Raw genomic sequence first — 20541 nt, forward strand, 5'->3', positions numbered from 1 at the left:
AAACATAAAAATAGCTGTTGAGTGCTTTCCATGTGCTAGTTACTGTTCTAAGAGCTTCACAGGTAGTAAGTCAGTTAATCTTGACTCACCAGCAAGCAGATGCAATGATTAGTCTCAGTTTATGGAGGACACAGAAACATGAACAAATCAAGTATCTTGTCCCAGGTCATACCAAGAAAGTTTGGATTCAAAGCCTGTGCAAACTACTAAATGGGCAATATTTCCCGAATTTATTTGTTTGACTGTTTCCCCTTATTAACTATAAATATTAAAAAATTTATAGTTAAATCTATTAGTCTATTCTTTTCTTTTGCTGGCCTGGGTTTTTTGTTTGTTTGTTTGTTTTTTGTTTTTTTCAGCCAGCTTAGGACATCCTCTTCTTTTTAGAGATCAGAAAATATTTGGATTTTTTTTTAGAATGTTAGATGTTTTATACATATATGTATTTTCCCAAATAATCAATTATTTCTCTCAAACTGTTTATCAAATGATATTTTTGCTTCCAGTGTTTCAGAATGGCACCTTTCTCCTGGGTTTTATTTCATAATTGCTTGTTTTTTAATGAGCATTATATGTTCAGTCACCTCTTTGAGGATACTGAAGTCTCTTTCTGGTTGCTCTTTTCTTTTCACTTCATTTGATATGAATCTGTCTCTAGACTGTTGATGCTGTTGGCTGCCTTTCTCAGTGTGAGTTTTCGTGTAGTTTGGAACTCAGCCTCCAGGTTCATTTTTCGTTATTTTCTCTCTCTGCCTCCCTTCTCTGTTCTTCACTCTTTTCTTCCAGTGACTGAGCATTTACCCTCCCTGGGGTCTGTCCAGAGTGAGGTCTCCTGGGCAGCCAGGGCTGCTGCCCTGCTATGACCCTGAGGATGACTCAGGGCAGGAGGAGGCTGGGTCAGGTCTACACGCAGACCCGTTTTGGTGTCCAGGGGCGTCCCTATCCATCTATTTTCTTGAAGAGGGTAGGGAGAGGCCAGTCACAGCTTCTGGAATTTTGATCAGTGAACATGACTCTGGTCCCCCACCTCAAGTGGGCAATTTAATTCTTTTTCATCACTTGACAGACCTTGAATTCCTAGCTGTCCTTAACTGTATCTAGACGCAGAGCTCCACAGATCACAGCTTCAGCCCTATTCATTTTTTGCATTTATATCCCATTTCTGAGAATACCTATGGGGATATTCTTCCCTTGTTGAACATAGAGTTTTATTTTCTCCAATAGTTTATTCATCGTTGCTTTGCATGGTAGCCTCTGGGCTACCATGTGCTCCAGTTTGTTTCCCTTCTTCTGATGCACCCATTTTCTCAGTGGCACAGCAAGGTGATCTAAACTTAGAACTGCACCAGCCTCTTTTGCTGTTCTGTTTCCCTCACGTGTCTGTGTCTTTTGTGCAAGCATTAATTGTAGCTTTATGCTCCATGCTAGGGGGCTGCTCTGACCAGTTCCTCCAAAAGTTCTGATAACTTCCTCAAGGCTAGATCAGGTAGGAGGCTCTATACTACAGCAGTTACCCAAGATGAGGATGGGGAAAGTGGTGCTCTTTCCTACCCAACCTGAGGATGCATGCAAGGGGCCCTGGGATGGCAGTTTTAGGATAGGAGGAAGGTTTCTGCTTGGGCTTCCATGCCAACATTTCTGTACAGATCTCAAGCCAGGCTGGATCCAGCACGAGGGTGGATGTGAGAGCAAACACTGGGAGCTGGAGATGGTCCCTGGATGGACAAACAAGTTTCATATGTCATGGGTGTATATGATAGCAGGATGCAGCTGAGGCATTATGTAGCCATGTCCTTGGGACCCAGTGAGCAAATCACCCAATATTCCAAATCCACTCTGGTCTGAGTGAGCCCGGGATTCCCAGTTGCTTCCAGATAGAGGCAGGGCTCATGCATGGCTCCAGTTTGTTTCCCTTCTCCTGCTACACCCATTTTCTCAGTGGCACAGCAAGGTGATCTAAACTTAGAACTACACCAGCCTCTTTTGCAATATAAATAGAACCAGGGCTCCTGCTCGAGTCCCCTCTTGGCTATGAATTGAGAGGCAGTAGGGAGCAGCCTCTGCCCCACCCAAAGGCCCTGGCTCCCCTTGAGCAGTCTGTGCTCAGGCCCAGTGGAGCTGAGGAGCAGACATGAGCTGGCTTCCCTCACACCAGACACACTGGGCTACCTGCTTGGTCAGACTGGGCACCAGTGAAAGTTTGTCCCAGAGGCCAGTTCTTCCTGGAACTGAGTGTCATTTCAGGACAGAGAATGTCAGGAGTCATAACTTGGCCCTGCAGCAAATGAAAGTCTTCCAATCCTGCCTGAGATGGCAGACTGCTTAGCTTGGGCCTTTGGCCTGAGTTAGGATTGCAGTTCCATGGGGAGTTGCTGGAAATCCCACCAGGGGGAGCCCCTTCCACATCTTGCCCCAGTGAGTCTCCGTCAGCCTCCCAGAGTATTTGTGTGGGTGCACACTGATGTAGTTTTTATATGATACAACATTGAACCATGCCTCTATTTTCCTAACTCACATATTAAACTTGATCTACTGCCATGGTTCAGGTTCTATTGTGCTTCAGATAAGAGTAGTTATGACTGTAGTTACGTAACATTACAGGCATATGTTGCAGTGTGGGGTGAGAGAGAAACGAGAGTGATGTATCTTCACTTGCCAAATACTGCTTTGTCCACCCCACCTGGTAACCAAGGTTCTGAGAATGTTCTGAAGCTTCAGAGTCCCAGACAGTTGGAGGAGAGAGGCACGGGAGGTGGATCAGTATGTCGGGTGCTTGATGGGCTCCACTGCTCTCAGGCAGGCATCCCCACTAGAACAGATAGCCCTGGCTACCAACAAATTCTCCCTTTCCATTCTTGCCTTGTGCTCTGGAGACCACGGGTGGGGCGGTTCAAGGAGTGCTCAAGGAAGACACTGCTTGGGCGAGGATGCTGTGGTCACATCTGAGGAAGGGAGGTGGCTAACCCTGCCTCGTGTGTGCTGGAGAGCAACTAGGGGCAGCAAGCCCGGTGACAGCTGGCAGAGAGACTGAGCAGCGCAAGTAGGGGCAACCTTTCCAGCTTTAACTGCTCAGATAGCAGACAGTCTGGCTCCCTATAAAGCACCACAGGCTCCCCTGCCTGGGTTAAAACACTGTAGGGTTGTGCTGTTAGAAGTGGTCAAGTAAGTCAGGGGGAATTCAGGGTCATGGGGCTTGTAATTCTCTGGTGCAGGCTGAGAAAATGCCAAGCTCTCCCAGGAAAAGTATCATGTTCCACAGAGCGCTGCCCACGTTGCAGGTAAGAGATGGGAGGAAGGAGGGCTCTAAGTGGAGAAAGGGTGGCAGATAGGACATGGTGATCCTTCCATGGCTCCTGAGTTTTAAATACTAGACCTTTGAGAGAATTGAAAAGGTTCACAGCAAAAGCCCAGGATTTAGGAGAAGGGGAGACTGAGAGCAACATTCTCCCCTTGGACTGGAGGGGAAGAGGGAAGGTGATGAGGCTGGGGACATTTATGGGTCCAGAGGAAAGAGTCTTTGGGCTAAGCTCTGGGGAGGTGGTAGAAGTGCCAGGATGGTTTGTGGGATAGGAGGGAAGCTTTGCTTATTTGAGCCCTAGCAGGCTGGAGCCCTTGGGAAAGAAGCACTGTGTGGTGCTGCCGGCTGGGCCAGGTCTCAAATGCCTCAGACTGGTGCCCTGTGCCTTGCTGGCACCCTGTGTCTTGGTCAGGGCCTGTGCCTCGGTGATGCCTTGCATCTTAGTGGGGCCCTGTGTCTTGGCGGGGGCCTGCACCTCAGGAAGAAGCAAGATGATCAGAAAGGCTCCCGACAGAGATATGCCTATGAGGGACCATGCTGCAGCCTACACCAGAAACTGCCCAAAAAGCTTTCCACAAAAGAACAGGAAGAAAAATTGTAATGGCTTCATGCAGTGAGATACTTCTCAGTGATGAGAATGCATCATCTCACAGCAACTTGTGACAACACAGGTGAATCTGCAGGCATGAAGTCTATACAAGGGCACATATTGTCAGGTTCCATTTATATAAAGCTCAAGTCCAGGCAAGACTGCAGAAGTCAGGAGAGTGGTTACTCTGTGGGGAGGGTAGTGACTAAAAGAGGACATGAAGGAGGCCCCTGGCATCCTGGGAATGTTCTATTCCTTAATCTAGGTGCTGGTTGCATGATGTGCTCAGTGTGTGAAAGTTCATCGTCTGCACACTTACGATTTGTGTGCCTTTCTGTATGTGTACTCTATTTATTTAAAACAGTTTTAGAAAGATTTAAGTATGAGAAATGAAACTACAGAATGGAGTGAGGAACATGGGAATGGTCTTTAGTCAATCTCAGTGTTCACTGTCCTCTGTCCCCTTCTCGTAGGATCTTTGCTCTTGTCTCATCAAGAGGAGGGGAGGTGGTGCAGAATTTAAATCATGAAGGACTTTTTTTTTTTTTTTTTTTTTTGCTTACCCTTTTAATGGCTTCCTGAATTGATCTCATGCATTTTTAAGCTCCTGGAAAAACTGAAATGAATTAGACGGGTTGTGTTATTGAGAGCTCCTAATTTGCTGCCTCCTTCATAAAATACTAGCTGGACTCTTGAGCATGAGCATCAGCATTTGTAAATCCATGAGTAAGGCCTGTGTGCTGCTCACAGCAGCCACACAGACACTACTGATCCAGTTGGAGGTCTTCTCACTATCTTCTCCAAAACCATCAAGTTTCATAGGTGCTGTTGCTAAAGCAGGACACAACTCACCTAGAATCACCCAGAGGGAGGGGTCCACTTCTATCCAGTGAAGGAGATTACAGATGACTACAAATCCTTTGCTGCTTGTCCCATTAAGAGTTGAGGTTCCCTTGAATCTGGGTGGATTCTATGGCTTTTTGATCAACAAAATTCAGTAAAGTGATACTGAGCTAGTTTCCAGACCTAGCCAACTTCGGCTTCCTGTCTCTTGGAACACTCTGGGAACCCTGACCTGCCATGCAAGATGTTCAAATTCCCCAAGGCTGCAGCCTGGAGCAGTCATGTGTAGCACTCTTATCAACTACCACCAGAGTCCTGCTGTCCCCACCAGAGACAGAAATGTGAGGGATGCTGTCTTGGACACTCTAGACCAAGCCCATCCGCCATCTGATGGTGCCAAGTGACTTCAGTCAACATCAAGAGTAGAAGAGGGGTGTCTGGCTGGTTCAGTTGGTACAGCATGCGACTCTTAATCTTGGGGTCATGAGTTCAAGCCCCACATTGGGTGTAGGGATTACTTAAATAAATAAATTAACTGTAACTCTTACATTAAAAAAAAAGAGTAAAATTGCCAAATTGACAGAGAAAATCATGAGCTATGAGGCACTGGTTGGTGTTTTAAGCTACTGGATTTGGTATAGTTATTTCTCAACAGAAGGTAACTGGAAAAGTTTAGTCTTTACCTGGAACACAGCCTTCATACCTGTGCCTTCATTCGTTGGCTCTGTAAGAACTCATTTACTTAACTCACTTTGCCAAATTGTGGCTACAGTATTTATTATCTCTTCATTCCATTAGAATTTATCTAAGCTGCCAGGCTTGTGGCAGGATAGTTTATTGTGGAATTATTTTTTATTTTGTTTTTGTTGCTCTATGTACATTTTCCTCACTGAGAAAATTATGAAGTTGTTCTCAATTCTGAGCTTCTTTTTGGGTATGGAGCAGATGGGTGGTTGTTGGCATCTGGATTATGTACTAACACGTAGGCTGACAGAGACAGAAGTGGCCTGTGGGTGTGTGCTGAGCAGAGGCTGAGATTCTCTGGGATCTGGAAATTTGGGACTTTCTCCCTATCAGTGGTGGAGACCCAGGCACCTAATTTTGTCCAGGACATTCCTAGTCCGAGGGATTGCTACAGAATGCTTAGAGAGGCTGGGCACAGTTTCTCCTAGTAGGAGCACATAAGCCAGAGTCTCCCAGGTAGACTCTCTGTCAGCCAGGACTGGAGGGCTTGAAAGCAGGCGGAGCAACAAAAACAATGGCTGCTGAAATGGACTGCATGTTTATGCCACCCTAAGATTCCTATGTTGAAGCCCTAATCCCCAGTGCAATGGTGTTTGGAGTGGGGCTTTTGGGAGATAATTTGGTTTGGATGAGGTCATGAAGATGGGGCCCCCTCCCCACACATGATAGAATTAGTGCCCTTATAAGAAGAGGAAAAGACTAGAGTCAACCCCCCACCCCTGCCATGCGAGGTTACAGTGAGAAGATGGCCATCTGCATGCAAAACAGGAAGAGAGCTCTCACTAGACACTGAATCTGCCAGCACCTTGATCTTGGACTTCCTAGACTCCAGAATGTGAGAGAAATGTCTACTGTTTAAGCCACCTAGTCTATGGTGTTTTATTATAGCAGCTTGAGCTAAGGCAGCTACCACTAAAAGGACCTGGCATTGCTTTCAATTTTTCTGATACTGCGTAAGCCCCTGATATTTTGTAACCTTATAGAGGGAGGACAGAGCCCCACTAATGACAGGATTGAATTTCTTCCCAGCCTGGCAGGTTGGGGCACAGAGTAGATTCCATTTGATTGAGAAAAAAAGAAGGAATGTGACATTTGGTATAAATTTTATAACCAAAATCAATAAACATGATTTTCAAGGCATTGGAACATTTTATGACCTTCTCTTTTTTGCACTGTGGCTCCTATGTCCATTTAATTCTAGGCATTTTCCTTTGTAGGATTCTCCTGAAATGTCTCCAAGGTTGGAAATTTTATTTTATTTTATTTATTTATTTTTTTTATTTTTTACAAAAAGAAGGGAATGGAAACAGAAGAGAGGCTTCCTCAGAAAAAGAAACCCCAAGTATTTTTGATGCATGTCCCTTATTTCTTGCTTATTGAATATCTGCTTTCAGTATTTCTTTATTTTTTTAAGTTTATTTATTTATTTTAAGTGAGAGAGAGGAAAAGAGAGAGTGAGCAGGGGAAAGGCAGAGAGAGAGGGAAACAGAGAATCCCAAGCAGGCTCCATGCTGTCAGCACAGAGCCTGATGCAGGGATCAAACTCATGAACTGTGAGATCATGACCTGAGCTGAAACCAAGAGTCAGATATTTAACCTACTGAGCCACCCAGACGCCCCAGTTATTTCTTTAATCTTTAATAAATCATTAGAGATTTTTAAAAAGTTTACTCTTTTCTCCTAACAAATATTTCTTGGGTTTTTCATTCTTTTCTCTGTTTCTGTTCAGAAACTGGTATGTCTTCCAGTTCACCAAGTATGTTTTCTGCTATTTCTGACCCATTGTTAACCCATCTATTGAGTTCTTAATATTAGATGTAATTTTGTATTCCAGAATTTCCATTTGATTATTTTATAGAGTTCAATTTTGTGGTGAAAGTCTCCATTTTAATATAGCTTCTCCATGTTTTCCTCTCTTTCTGTGAACCTATTAACTATAGTCCTTTTAAAGCCCTTTTTGTGTTACACAATATTGGGATCACTTGTGTTTCTATTTTTATTGCCTGTTTTTCTCTTGGTTTTCATTTTTATGGAAGTGACTCTCACCATGTCTGCGGATTTTGATTTGATATTAAATATTATTTATAAAAACCGTGGCTTAGGGGCACCTGGGTGGCTCAGTTGGTTAAGCATCCAACTTTGGCTCAAGTCACAATCTCACAGTTATGAGTTTGAGCCCTGCATCAGGTTCTCTGCTGTCAGCACGCAGCCTGCTTCAGATCCTCTCCCCAACCACCCCTCCCGCCCCTGCCGACCCTCCCTCACTCTCTCTCTCTCTCTCAAAAATAGATAAACATTTAAAAAATAAAAAATAAATAAAAACTGTGACTTATTCAGATGATGATGTCTTTTACTACAGAGTTCACTTTTTTTTCTGCTAGGCAGACAGAATGGAAGCTGACCACATTGATCTAATTGGTGACCTAGCTGTGCTAAAGCTGAATTGCAGTTATTTATGTATTTAGTTTTTAAGACTGTAGTCCACCTTTTATTTGTTTTTGTTCATAGGGTATAATTCTACAAGGTTTTGTAAGAGCCTAGTGTATTCACTGGGAATATTTCCCCTGGAGGGTCCTTAACTCTAATCTCTAGTGTTCAAAATTCTGAAAGACTGTGGAAAACATTCATTTCAGAGGTTTCTTCTTGCAGCCCTATGTGCATTCAAAATTTGGCAAATGTCTTAAAGGGATACTGTGGTTTTGAGACCTCTTAACTCTCCAGTTTTGTCACCCTATCTCCATCCATGGCACTCTGCCTGAACCAAGCTCAGAGTCTTAACCTTTTTCCTGAGCCCAGAGTCAGCAAATGCCTCTGGGAAAAAAGCAGTTTCAGATCAAAAGCTCACTTTCTTAGGTTCTCCCTTTAGAACTTTGACAAAAATTAGTTCTATAGTATGAATTGCTTCCTCAGATCTCTGGTGATTATAAACATTGTTTTTCTAGTTGTTTTTTGTTTGTTTGTTTTTAAGTAACCTCTACACCAAACATGGGGCTTGAACTCACGACTCTGAGACCAAGAGTCACATACTCTATCAAATGAATCAGCGAGGTGCCCCTATAGTTTTGTGGCCACTTTAGTTTGTCACAAATTATTATAGCTTACCCAAATTGGAAGTCTTCTTGTTTAGGTTTTTAACAATCTTCCAAAGCAGCATTGTTTAAAATTTAGTTTTAAAATATTATTTATTTTAGGGGCGCCTGGGTGGCTCAGTCAGTTGAGCCTCCGACTTCGGCTCAGGTTATGATCTCAGGGTCTGTGAGTTTGAGTCCTGCATCGGGCTCTGTGCTGACAGCTCAGAGCCTGGAGCCTGCTTCGGATTCTGTGTCTCCCTCTCTCTCTGACCCTCCCCCATTCATGCTCTGTCTCTCTGTCTCAAAAATAAATAAACCTTAAAAAAATTTAAAAATATATTATTTATTTTATTGAGCTATAACTGACATATAACATTGCATTAGTTTTAGGAAGACTTTTTAATAGATATTAAAATTATATAGTTAAAAATGCAAGTGATATCAACAGGTACATGAGAAATATCATTCCCACCCCATCCCTACCTTTGTTCTCCCTTGCTTTGCCCATGTAAGTAACCATTTTTATTATAATAGTGTCTTATTTATTCTTCCAAAGTTTTTTTATACAAATATAAATACTTTTATTTTGTCCCTTCTATTTTTATTTTCTATTTTTATTTATTATTATTATTTTTAAGTAAGCTCTGTGCCCAACATGGGGCTTTGAACTCACAACCCCAAGATAAAGAGTCCCATGCTCTACTCACTGACCCAGCCAGGTGCTCCTATTTCCTCCTTTCTTACACAAAAGAGCATATTATATATATTATATATATATATATATATATATATATATATATATTATATAAGTGTATATATAGTATATATATAATCTTAAAAAACAATATTATATATTCTCCTTCCTTTTTAAAATTTTAATGAAATATTCTGGATATACTTCCATATCAAAGCACATAAAGGAGGGCACCTGGGTGGCTCAGTCAGTTGAGGATTTGACTTTGGCTCAGGTCATGATCTCATGGTTTGTGAGTTCGAGCCCCATGTCGGGCTCTGTGCTGACAGCTCAGAGCCTGGAGTCTGCTTCGGATTCTGTGTCTCTGTCTCTCTCTGCCCTCCCCGACTTGTGCTCTGTCTCTGTCTATCAAAAATAAATAAAATGTAAAAAAAAAATTCAAAGCACATAAAGGTCTTCCTCATGTCTTGGTCCCTTTTGATAGCTGTATAGTATTCCATTGGTACATATAGCAGAGTTATGTGTTCAACCAGTCCCCTATTGCTGGACACTTGGGCTACATTACAATATAATAAGTTGTTATTACAAATAATGCCACAATGACTAACCTTAAAGCTGAATAAGTTTGTGTTTGTGTGGACAAATTTATAGGGTAGATTGCCAGAAGGGAGATTTCTGGATCAAAGGGTAAATGCATTTATAATTTTGGCATATACTACAGGTTCTGCTTCTCAGGACTGTGCCATTTGCACTACTGCCAGCAATGTATGGGATAGTCTGTTTCCTTAGTCTCACACATGCACTGTGATGTCCACCTTTGAACTTTTGCCAACCAATGAAAGATTTATATAAATCTAACATGGATGCACTTAGTCTAATTCTCCTTCTGGCATTTCCCTAAGAGCATCCTCAGATTCTTCTTTCATGTTAGACTACTTAATTACCTCTGAGATAGGGAAACTGAAGGTATCCCATAAAAAAAAAGCCATTTGTTTTCCTTTGCCTTTTTTTTCTGGCTTCCATTCTTGCTAGGATCTGCACCCCTAGCCCACTCTACATGTGCCTTGTAATGCAAATAGTACATGTACTCCTTGGAAGGCATAAATAGATAATGATATCTTTGGAATCTCCCAGTACAATAGATAGCATGTAAGGAGTGACCAGGAGGGTTGTCATAAATGTTTTCCAAGACCACTGACTTCAAACACCTTGATGCCAAGACCACTGACTTCAGGGAATGAGTGACTTATGAAAGACACCTGGACCCTGTCCTTTTTCTGACCAGTTCCTGGATGTTTAAGAGAACATGTGCACTAGATCACAATCACCAGTAAGAACTCCAGACCCCAAGCAAAGATAAGACTCATTCTCTTTTCCTTTCTGAGTCTCCCAGACCTGGGTCCATATCTTTCTATCTTATCTTCAATAAACTCTGCTTTTACCTCTTGCTGGCTCCCATCTAATTTCCATCCTTCTTGAAGCCAAGGACCCTCTTGGCTAGTCCTGCGGGTCCTTGGACCTGGCCTGCCAGCATCAGCTTCAACTATCTAGGACTGGAATTTTTAACCAATCTGTCTGTTATTTCCTGATCCATACTAATGAGGTAATCTGTATGGTAAGATCTCTTGCCTTCCCTGAAGGGGAGGTAACATTGCCTGAAATAATCCACTCTTTTAACTTCCTGTCCCTCTCTTTGTCTGTAAAAATCTTACATTTTGTACAAAATCTTCAGAGCTCTCTTCTATTTGTTAGATGGGATGCTGCTTGATTGAATCATTTGATAAAATCAATTAGATTTAAATTTACTCAAATGAATTTGTTTTAATTAAAAATATTTATTTATTTTTGAGAGAGAAAGTGTGAGCAGGGGAGGGGCAGAGAGAGAGGGAGACACAGAATCCAAAGCAGGCTCAGTTGAATGTTTTTGAAAAAGAGTATCTAGGGGCATCTGAGTGGCTCCATTGATTTAGTGACCGAATTGGCTCAGGTCATGATATCACGGTTCATGGGTTCAAGCCCCACATTGGGCTCTAGGTTTACAGCTCAGAGCCTGGAGTCTGCTTTTGATTCCGTGTCTCCCTCTCTTTCTGCCCCTCCCCTGCTTGTGCTCTCCTTCTCTCTCAAAAATAAATAAATACACATTTTAAAAAATAATAAAAAAATAAAAGCAGTATCTATTTCCTTACTGGTTCTCTACTGGTTATTATATATATATATATATATATATATATATATATATATATACAATTATGGAGATCTAGAAGTTCCAACCTGCTCTGCTGTCTGCAGCTGGAGAATCAGAAGAGGTGATGGTGTATTAGTATGTTAAAATGTATGAGTATGAAGTCTCAAGAACCAGGAATGTGACCTCTGAGGGCAGGAGAGAGAGATGTTCTGTGAGAAGTAATGAGATGATTCATTTTCAGAAATACCAAATAAAAGCTGTGCTGTCTAGTTAACAATAGGTTTATAATCTATTGGAAATATGTACAACTCCTCTACCCCCAATGGAGTCCCAAACCCTTAGACACTTCACTTCCTGGTTTTCTTCCCCTCTCCATTTCACAAGGTTTTTTCACAGGCTTTGCAATAAGCATGTACCAAAGAACTGAAGTCTCTGCATCACCTCAAGGAATGTCCGTCCATTTGTTCCAGTCAGACTACTTTTTGCCTTACGTGGGCATAGGCAACTTCTGGGTAAGGTTGTAACTTCTGTAGTGCTCAGCCAATGAGGAACCAGGGGAGGGACTTGCATGCTAGGAGATAAATTGCGTACTGTAACTTCCCTGAGTGTGCCTGTCCATCAGACACCCGCTCTTGCAAGAATGTTGATTAAAGCCTCTCTTCACTGTGCTCTGAATCTCCATGTCCTTCCTTTGATTGGGTCAGTGGGCTTACTTCTCACATGTTCCAATTCAGGCAAAGAGCTTCTTTCTCCTTTTTGTTCCATCAGGCCCTCACAGATTGAATGATGCCCACCCACAATGGGGAGGGCAATCTACTGAGTCCACTGATTCAAATGCTAATCTCTCTCAGAAACACTCTCATAGACAGATGCACCCACAAATGTTTTAGCAGTTATCTGGGCATCTTTTAGCCAACTCAAGTTGATACATCAAATGAACCATCACAAGGAGTAATAACCAGGGTATAAAAACCCCATCAGAGTGAAGGACTCAAGGGAGAATGCCTGGATCAGCCTCTCTTGCTGATATATGAGACCTATAGTCCTACTTAGGTGTAGTTTTTGCTGCCTCAGAATTAACTATTATGAAAATTTATCTTACAACTTTTCATTTTGGTCTGATATTCAACATTTCTGTGATGAATTGGTAAGTCCAGGAGGGAACAGGATGGCTGAAGAAATCCTGGAGGGATGGATCCGCTGATGAAACCATATGCCAATGACAAAGACATCTGGTGTCAGCACCTTGTCCTCTGCCATCTTGGGGGAATGGTGTTACTCAGCAAGTTTCCATCAGAGGAATCTCTTCAAAGAGCTTCCAGGCTATAAACAGATTGTTTCCTTTTTCGTGTAATGCAAGCAGGTGGCCTTCAATTCAGCTCAAAGGACATAGATCAAATATGGTTGCTTTTCATGAAAGTTCCCATAAAATTAAATGAGGTAGTTAAAATCCTCCTCCAAGAGCTAGAGGTAGTGATTGCTTTGCTCTTGAAGAAGCTAAAATAAAATGGGAAATGTGGTTGATAAATGCACCATTGCACCATCCTGGCTGGTAGCTTCATTAATATGATGTTTGGTCCCAGAAGCCAGTAGTCAACTAAAGCCACTATGGGAATCAGCTAATGGAAATCTGTGAGGCGAGAAAAGAGGCCACACTGAGAAAGGAAATATCTCAGGCTGTGACCATTGCTGAGACCATTCCACAGTGCGTGGAAAAGACAAGAAGTCTCAGTGATACAAGAATCCTCAGTGCAATGAAAAGACCACCTGTGGGATGGGTAGCATTAAGTCTTTCAGCTCAGTTCAATGTAGCTTAGGGTAGGAGTAGCTTTTCATGGCACAAAATAAAAATAGGAAAGTAAAATGCCCCCTCCAATACAGAAAATTTAAGCAATATATATTTTGCCTTTGTGGCAGTGATCAATATCGTATAATAATCACTCACTTATTTGTTCTGTGTAATCCATCCATTCCTTTGTTCATGGTAAAGGAAACATCAAGATGACAAACCTCTTTGATGAAAAGTCAGGCTAATGAATATACACTTAAAAAAACAAAATTCAACTCTCAAAATTTGAGATTTTATTGACTTTATTCAATGATTCATGAATTGGGCAGTATTTCATCTAGCAGATGAAAAGGAGCTCCAAGGCGCTGTATAAAATGAAAGACATTTCTAGGCAGATGTCAGCTGGAACAAGGAGGCAGAAAGCAGATTGATTATGGCAAGGTCACTTTCCTTTAGGGGATGGCAGAAGTCTGTCAGACAGATCCCCAACTAGTGCTGATCAGGTGATTCCTGATTGACTGATTTAAGATTCTATTTCTGGGAGAGGCTGAAACTGTAATTAAGTTAGGTCTTGGCTTGGTGATTTGGGGCTTTGCATAAGCAACACACACACACACACACACACACACACACCTGAGGAAATTCTGGAAAAAAAATGGAGAAAGTAGGAGAATGTATCTTGAAGGCATACAGGTTAAACTTATGTAAATACATTATTAGTGTTGTCAAAATCTAGATAATCTAGTAAAATCAGAGAAACAAAAGGCATAACAGAGAATTGATGAGCAAGAAACTGTAAAAATTTAGGAATGCATATCAAAAGGTATTGGAATTTGTTTCTCTGGGTAAATTTGCTCTTCCTTGGCCTCTGACCTTTGTGAAATCATGCAGGTGGAGACACCCCAGCAAGATCATGACAGAAAATACATGAATGTAGGTGGATAAAGAACTGGAATACTGCATCGCAAATCTGACACGAGTCATCTGGAGTTAGCATCAGACTCCCAGATTAAGGGTACAGTCCCTAACATGACTGCCCTTATTTCAGATGTCAGCCACAAGTTTGAGGGTCCCCACTTGTTCTCTCACCAACTGGATTTAAATATGGAGGGTCCCCTTTCAGGTTTGATAATTTGCTAAAATGACTCAGAGAACTAAGGAAAATGCCATACTTAGAATTACAGTTTATTATAAATGATACTAATAAAGACCATAACTGAACTCAAGGGGTTCAGTATTTGAAGTGCATCAAATTGAACACAACCCAAGGAAGTGTTGAAAGCAAAGAGCTTTTTGTTATTTGTTACAGGTAAGGAGACAGCAAGGTAGCTCTCAAAACACTATGTCCTTGTGGGGTTAGTACAGGAAGCTTCTATTCAGTGTATTACGGGGTAGGGGCAAGGACCTTGCATATACGTTTTTGGGGAGGAAGAAATTCTTCTGCTCTTCATGGTCCTTCTAGCTTGACTAAGAATCAAATTGACATGAGACTGATTAACAGGAGAAAGTGAAATTAAATAGGTGTACCTATGGGGATTCCACACAGACATGGAAATTCCAAAGACAATGAGGCAACTTGAAGCTTCTATGAACTAGAGAGCTGGTAGGGTCTACTGATACAAAGGGGCGGAAGGCCATTAGCAGGAAGATGAAAAAGAGATATTTGAAAAACAAAGTTGCCCTATTATGTAGTTGAGTTTCTAAGGTAAAGAGAAATCTCTGTTAATAGTTCTCTTTGATGAAAAATCAGGCTAATGAATATCAGGCAAGCCATTAAGGGGAAGGTAAAGAGCTTCTCCTCAATTGGCTGGATTTTGATTGTTTTTAACTCAATTTTCATGTCAAAGTGGCCCATTTTTAGGAGGCATGTCTCCCACAACATTAAAGAACTCATACATATTCTATTATTTATGCACTTCAGTTAAATTGTGCATGCCTAGCACATCAACCTGCTAGTGCATGCATCGTATGTTCAAATAATGGTGGCAAACTACCTATAGGAGAAGATCTTAGTTTTATAATGAGCTAAAGATATCTTCGGGACAACTCAGGGGGGCTTCTGTGCAGGTCCTCAGTAAGAGGCTATCAGGTGAGACATACATAGCAAGGGGCTATCAGGTGAAATACCTAACCGGTGTGTCCTTGGCTGAACCTGTTGGTTCTGCAAAATAAAACACATTCTTCCCTGCTTTTGCCCCTTACCCCTCTTCCCTTCTGATAGATTTTAGCCCTTTGATTTGAATAGCTTCTTATTGCATCTTGGCTAACAGTACCAGCCAAATGAAAAAACATGTAGGGTGAAATATAATTAGAAGGTCAAGTGAAGCCCTTATACCAGAACATATTAAAACTTCAGGAATTTCATGTAATTTCTAGAACTATAGCACTTACCCGAACAACATAAGAAATTTTATCATTGTTTGCTTGACAGTGCTTCCCATGTAATGTAACATACCAAATAGACAAGCCTAATTAGTCAAAAAGACTTCATTTATGATTAAAATCTGGGGGAAGTTTCAAATTACATTCCTAGATAGGATCACAGATGATTATAAATTTAATATTTACATTTAACCAAGGTGGCAGTGAGGGATTGTATAGGAAGTTACATAGTTGTTAGCAAAACCCAGCTTCTTTAATACTGACAAGTTTCATTTCTATTAAGTAATCAAAGACCTGATAAAGACAACACATAGAAGCTTTTCTGGGCAGATCAAGAAGAAAAAAACTTTGTTTACACTTTCTTACTAAGAGCAGACCAACAAAGAAAACTTTCTCTTTTTAACAGAGAGAAAGGCAGATTTTTATCTTTACCAGTGTTCTTTTATTATTTTATTTATTTTTTATTTATTTTTAAATGTTTATTTACTTCTAAGACAGAGAGAGAACATGAGTGGGGGAGGGGCAGAGAGGGAGACACAGAATCCAAAGCAGGCTCCAGGCTGTGAGCTGTCAGCACAGAGGCTGATGCAGGGCTCAAACTCACAAACCGTGAGATCATGACCTGAGCCAAAGTCAGTTGCTCAACCGAATGAGCCACCCAGGTGCCCCACTAGTGTACTTTTAAAATCCATCCATTTCGGTCTTAGTCCTGACCACCAAAATATTCTTCTCCAAAGATTTTCCTTCACAAACCTTCTAAAACTTTCTTTTCCTGTCAAAAAAATTTATTCTTATTTCTTATACCTTCCTTACACATTTCTCACTTCTGTGCATACAAAGTTGCTTTCCTTATCATATCCATCAGTCCTAATTACATTTAGCAGAATTTTAACTTAGAAACCTTAGTCTCCAGTGAAAATTAAGTAGTAACCAATTGTGAACTATCTGTCACATAACAATTCCTTAGATTGGCAAATTTATAAATGCTTTTCATAATTTCTAAAAACATATTTTTCCCATAGTACAATCTTTCAGTAAGGCATAAAACGTGTTTACCAACAGACTCAAGTATCCTCAGTTTCTCCATGATGGGAGGCCAAAAGCACAAACTTATTCATTAACTCATGCTTTAGTATTTTATCTTCTTTGAAAAAGATTTAGATAGCCAGTGAGTTCAACCCAACTTATCATTTAACTTAGCAAAACTTTATAAAGTTTCAGGTTACCAGAGATTTTGAAAGCTACTTAAAAATTTTACCTAGCGACGTATGGGTGGCTCAGTCGGTTGAGTGTTGGACTTTGGCTTAGGTCATGATCTCGCAGTCTGTGAGTTCAAGCCCTGCCTCGGGCTCTGTGCTGACAGCTCAAAGCCTGGAGCCTACTTCAGATTCTGCGACTCCCTCTCCCTCTGCCCCTCCCCCACTCATGCTATGTCTCTCTCTGTCTCTCTCTGTCTCTGTCAAAAATAAATAAACATTAAAAAAATGTTTTTTATACCTACTTGTTCTTAAAAACTCTTATGAGACAGACAAAATTAACCATCATTTTAAGCCATTTTTGCTGACAAATTGCAACAGAGATAACATGAGCTTATTTGACCTTTAGTAAACCTTGGTGAAATAGTTTTATATTTAATGTTGATAACTCTATAGACATGTCTATCATAATTAAACTAACAAACTTACATTAGCCTTAATACAGAATATGTTGCACCAATGCCCAGTAAAAGTCAATTGTTTCCCCATGATTGATTTTACTTGGGGCACCTGTGGGGAAATCTAAAGTGGGCAGTTTAAGTCCAGGGGAATTCTTGGGCCCCTTCATGCTGATTTGGGAAGTGCTTCAGCTTGAACTTCATAAGGAGGTGGCCTAACAGCTTAGAGTGCTCTTTGCTCCTTGTGAGGGAAGGAAGAACAAGAGCCAATGGCACTGGAGGATGGTATCAGAGACAGTTGATTCAAGCCATGACCATGGTGGTGCAGAAACAGCAGGAGGGGGAAGTGGGGGCAGAAGAGGTGAGGTGCCACCATCAGGGCTGGAGGTGGATAAAAGGCCATACAGAAGAAAGAGGACTCCAGGTCCTAAAGCTCATCAACTTGGACAGATGAACAGATAGATGCACGTTTTCTTTCCATCAACAAAAAGTGAAAACAGGCAGTCCATGTTGAGATGGAGAAAACAGGGAAACAAAAGGAGTTTCAGCAGCTGCTTGGAAATATTCCTTAAAGTCCCCATCCTGAGGTAGACTAACCACAGACAATTGGCTCCAATTATCATAGCCATTAACCTGGAAACGAATAAGGGAGAAGCCCCCACATACAACAAGTGTCAGACAACATTCATCTAGTCCTCTCAAGATGTATTTCAAATCTGATACACACAGAAGAAGAAGCAAAAAAGAGGAGATGAATTACTCAGGACAAAAAGGGAGGCATGTACATGATCTTGGCAGCAACCTGTTTTTAAGAGAGGCAAAAAGGGGGCACATAGAGAACATGACAGAACACAGATGATATAGCGGATTAACAGAAGCTTCTACTTCTGTAGAAACAGCTGAACTGATGGTGGATTTGAGGAGTAGAGGGGGAAGAGAGGGGTGTTCTCAGGCCCCCTAAAGAAGTATGGACAGATCAGGATTTGGGTACAGGGCCATAACAACCTAACCATACGGCATTTTGGTCAATTTTTCTGGTCATACTTCTCCATCCTCTAGTTTATATTGAGGCCAACATAGTTACAAAAGAAGCAGATTTGGGAAGGAAGCATATGAGGTGTTGGAGTCAAACTGTTTCCAGTTTCTCAAGATACATCCAACGAGAGTGTTGGATAGGATTAAGGGTTTAGAGGAAAGATAAACAGTGAGTCTCCTGGGCTAGAGGCATCCTTGCTGAACCCCAAGAACATTGCCTTGGATAGGCTGGGCACCTGGGGCATCTCTTTGGATCCACCAAACTATCATCCCTGGTGCAGGTGGGCATCCCCGCCCAACCTGCTTACCTCTTTGGCCTGGCATGCATCCTGAAGAGGGAACCCCTGCCAATCCTTTTCAATCAACATGAGTTTCCTTGGGAAATGGGAGAAAAGTCTCCCCTACACTGAGATTGCATTTAATCTGGTGAACCAATGGTTTTTGTTTCTTATTTTTTTAGGCCTTTTTCCCCAGTAGATCAGAAGAAAAGAGAGAGTAGAACAAAGGAGAACAGTGACTAAGCAATTCTCCAGCACAAGAAAGGCAAGAGTTGGAGACTTACTGATGAAGAGGTCCCTTCATGGTCACCAAAAAGGTGTTGCCAGGTAAACTGGGGAGACCACAGGCCCTGGAGCCTCAATCCAGCCAGACCCAAACGAATTGCTGAAGGTTCTTGGTCATGGAAAGGAATTCAAGGACAGACATGTAGCACAGCAGATGAGTAACAGAAACAGGAAAGTTTATTAAAGTAAAAAACACTCAGGAGTTCTGAGAGGGGAAAGCAAGCTGTACATCCTGGGGGTTGGGTTTCTACCTTTTATTGACAGTTGTTAACTAGGGGGCAGAATATTTATTATTTGGGGTGGGAAGTAGGGTTTTGAACTTTTTCTTTTCTTTTCTTGTCTTTATTTATTTATTTATTTTTTAATGCTTATTTATTTTTGAAAGAGAGAGACACAGAGCATGAGCAGGGGAGGGGCAGAGAGAGAGAGAGAGGGAGACACAGAATCCGAAGCAGGCTCCAGGCTCCATTCTGTCATCACAGAGCCTGATGCTGGGCTCAAACCCATGAACTGCAAGATCATATGACCTGAGCTGAAGTTGGTGGCTTAACCAACTGAGCCACCTAGGCACCCCTGGAGTTTTTTCTTTAAATCCAAATTGATTCCAATGTGTTAGGAGACAGCCAAAGAGAGAATCCTTCCTTTGGGATTGAGGAAGTTGATCCCATAGTTAAACCTTACAAAGCAAAGAGAGTACATTAACTAAGAGTCCATTACTAAAATCCCCCTTGGTTTCCGAATGGTATCCCATCAGGAATATTGCCAAATGTTCCTGGAGTTCAGAGTGGCAAGAGGCATCCCTCTTCTTGACCACTCTAACACCTCTGTACTACCTGAGAGGGAATGTCGACCTCCCTTCACTTCCCTCCTGCATCCTAGGCTACATTAGGGGCCGGTAGATGGACTGAAATACAACAAACATTGAGGCTGCCTCTTTCAATTTTGAGGGAGTAAATATATTTGGCAACGAATAATAATACCCCTTGCAAGCTTCTAGATATAGTGTTAATGGATGGGGTAAAGGTCCTGGCCTTTGTTGAGAAAGGCAGTATTTCATATCATATCAAACATCATATATCTAAGCTAGAAGTACTTTCAATCTGAGAGCAGGAATGCCAAACAGCCCATGGGGAAGGACAAATGAGAGACATGAGAAAACAAAAGTGTGGAACTCCTAGTTCTAATCTGGGCAACTTTCTTGTGAGCTTTATCCATGGAGCAGTCCCAAAGGAGCGGTCCCCTGTTGAGTGAATGACCCAACTGTGTAATAGCTCGAACCAGTCCCTTTCGGGATGTATGAGGTTGGACTTAACTTGGATTTTATGCTCATCGAGGGATCCTGCCAGGTTATTTTGGAGGAAACCTTATAGGCAAGTCTTAGGATCAGCGGCTACCTAATAGCATGTATGGCCATCCTTTGTCCAAAGAATACAAGTATTAAAAGAACAGGTAAAACAAGGAGATCCTGATTTCTGAGCCCAATGCTATTACAGCCAAGATACTAGTGTCTGGCCAGATGGCAGGAATTTGTCTCTCCCCATAGTGTAGCCACAGGCAAGAAGATCTCTCCTGAGCATTTGGACAAGGCATCTTCTGAAGGGTTGTATTATTCAGGTAATCTCTGAAAAAGAAACAAAGAAGGCTTACCAAGCTACTTTTGGATTCACTTTGTCACTGTCACCATAATGGGCCAC

At 41.6% G+C, this 20541-nt stretch overlaps 1 long non-coding RNA gene across 1 annotated transcript in view; it reads left to right on the plus strand.

The window, feature by feature from the left end:
• Positions 1 to 309: 309 nt before the first annotated feature.
• The window catches only part of LOC109499534, a 29375-nt gene continuing 9143 nt past the window's right edge, over positions 310 to 20541 (plus strand). Inside the window, exons 1-2 of the long non-coding RNA XR_006597645.1 lie at positions 310 to 3278; positions 18745 to 18889. This is a non-coding gene — a long non-coding RNA (uncharacterized LOC109499534). The remainder of the gene's footprint in view (positions 3279 to 18744; positions 18890 to 20541) is intronic.

The sequence above is a fragment of the Felis catus genome, chromosome B2, assembly GCF_018350175.1.
Source record: "Felis catus isolate Fca126 chromosome B2, F.catus_Fca126_mat1.0, whole genome shotgun sequence".
NCBI lineage: Eukaryota > Metazoa > Chordata > Mammalia > Carnivora > Felidae > Felis > Felis catus.